Here is a 2,594-nt window from a genome sequence, read left to right as displayed (position 1 = left end):
TCACTATGCTTTAATTATGTTCAATTTGTAACAATGAAATTGGGGGTCACCACAACATGAGGAACTGTATTAAAGGGTCACGGCATTAGGAAGGTTGAGAACCACTGACCTAAACAAAGGGAGTCATTGTTACTCTGAGTAGCTCCTGCCCTGACTTCCAGTGAATATGGAAATTATAGGGATTCAGACTCACAAATATGATCATTGAATCACAGAGTTGTTTTTACTATACTAATACTTCAGGACACACAGCAAACAATAATTAAAACTGTATAGACCTTGCATCTCTCTTACTTCATTTACTCTTAATATCCTGTGAGATAAATAATCCCATTCTACAGATGAGAAACCTGAAAGGGTTGTGTTGGGTAGCTTAACCCCAGGTCACAAGGTTTGTAAATGGTGGGTTTGAGATTCACACCTGGCATTTCTGACTGCAGAGCCTGTGCTATTTTAACTAACTGTTGTTGGATCTTACCGCTCAGCATTTAAGTGATTTTTCAAATTACTTTTCAATTCATCTTTCTTGAACAAAAATATAATGGCTACTATCACAGTAATAGACATAAATAAGATCTTTTTTGCTGCTCTGTTTTTTAAACTTTGTTTAAAATTGGAAATCAGAGTGTACTAAACTTTTGAATTTTCTAAATGGAGCTAAAACCAAATGGGAGATTTTATTTTAAACTGCCTTTCTAAAATTCTAGCAACTGTGAGACAGACTGAACTTTCAAAAGTCATGTTGCCATTGAGATTGCTCCTCTCTAAATATAAAGGAGTGAAGCGTACGATGATGTGAAGATCAGTGGCTCTCCAGCTGTCAAGCATCTGCGGTAGGCCACGAACCCCGGAGGAAGGTTTCATATCTTACTGCTGCTCCTCACAGACATCCTGCAAGACACATTTTATTCACCTCATTTTAGGGTTGGTGATAAAACTAAAGTTCCAAAAGTTAAAAAAAATATTTTTTTGCACTGCAATTAGGGTGTATTGCATGGAAAAATAACACAGTACTCATCAACAAACACTAACCACAAAACTGAGTCTGTAACTCTTGGGTCCTTTGCTATTCTGAGAGTCACGGCAACAGGAACTCCTAAGAAAGCAATGAGAAGTGAGATCACTTTTCCTGCAGTCTCCTTTCCAGTTAGAGAGCAGTGATTGACAGCTGCTTGTTCTGATGTCAGGAGAAGGGGAGAACACGTTATTGGAGAACTGAGGCCCGATTCTGGCAGGACAGTGTGCTGCACATCCTGCTCATCCGATAGAGCCTTACACAATGAACTTCTACTTGAAGAAGTATATGAAGTTGGAGCCAACAGCGGCCAGCCAGGGAAAAGTACCTCTATCTCAACCCATGTTAGATATAGAAGAAAGACAGAGGACGTCCAACATGCACATATTTGGCATCTTTAAAGAACAAAGCAATGAAATAAATATTCAAGATGTAATTTAAGAGAATTTTCCTGAAATGAAAGATTTAAATCTGTATATCAAAATGGCATGCTGTGTTCCAGGGAAAGTTGGCCCAAATCAGCCAATACAAAGACATATCTTAGTAATTTTAAAATAACAACAACAACAAAAAAGCCTTTGGTCAGCCACGTAAAAAAAAAAAAAAAAAAAAAAGACCAAGTCTTTTCTTAAGAGGAAAAAGAAAAGCAGCTGAGCACGGGTTTCTCCACAGCCACCCTTACTGTCATGGAACAGTGGAGCCATTCCTCCATGTTGTGCAGCAAGGTTCTGTCTTTGGGAAAGCTGTCTTTCAGGTATAAAGACAGCTGTTTCAGAAAAACAGTTTTTTAATGCAAGGACTCGGGGATATTGTTCCTATGAGCCCTTCGTAAGAAATCTACTAAGAAGACACATCAACCAACCAAGAGAGGCCTGGGAAAACTGAGCAATCTGACTGGCAGTGAGCACTGAAAATATTCCATTGCAATATAGAATCTAAAGCAAACATGAGAATTAGAATGCAGAACAGAATGCAAATTTTACTTACCATCTACACTAATAAAAGAGAAACATGGTAATTAGCGTACGACCACTACCCTTTTCATTGGCTAATCAGTGAGTTATGCAAATTAACTGTCAGCCAAGATGGCGGCCGGCAGCCATGCACTGAAGCGAGCAGGGAGGCTTGCTTGCTGAGGACTCCAACATTCCCCGCCTCAGTTGCCGGCCTCTCAACTGCAACTCTAAGCAACTATGTACTATGTTGCAAATAAGAAGCTAAACAAAACACCAGAAACCGGCTTTCATTCAGCCGGGCTTTAGCAACATTGTATCGATGTTTTCAGCAGCAAGGCCTCAGAGCTAAAGCTGGCCCAGAATAAAAAAAAAAGAAAAAGAAAACAAGGAGCAGTTGGAAGCTTCAGTCACTCACTTCCGGAAAACAGCCCTCAGCCCCTCACCCAGACTGGCCAGGCACCCCAGTGGGGACCCCCACCCTGATCCAGGACACCCTTCAGGGCAAACCAGCCAGCCCCCACCCATGCACCAGGCCTCTATTCTATATAGTAAAAGGGTAATATGCCTCCCAGCACCGGGATCAGCGTGACAGGGGGCAGCGCCCAAACCCCCTGATCGCCCTG

This window comes from Myotis brandtii, unplaced genomic scaffold (assembly GCF_000412655.1).
Source record: "Myotis brandtii unplaced genomic scaffold, ASM41265v1 scaffold123, whole genome shotgun sequence".
NCBI classification, from domain to species: Eukaryota; Metazoa; Chordata; class Mammalia; order Chiroptera; family Vespertilionidae; genus Myotis; species Myotis brandtii.
Note: the sequence above shows the minus strand (reverse complement) of the source record.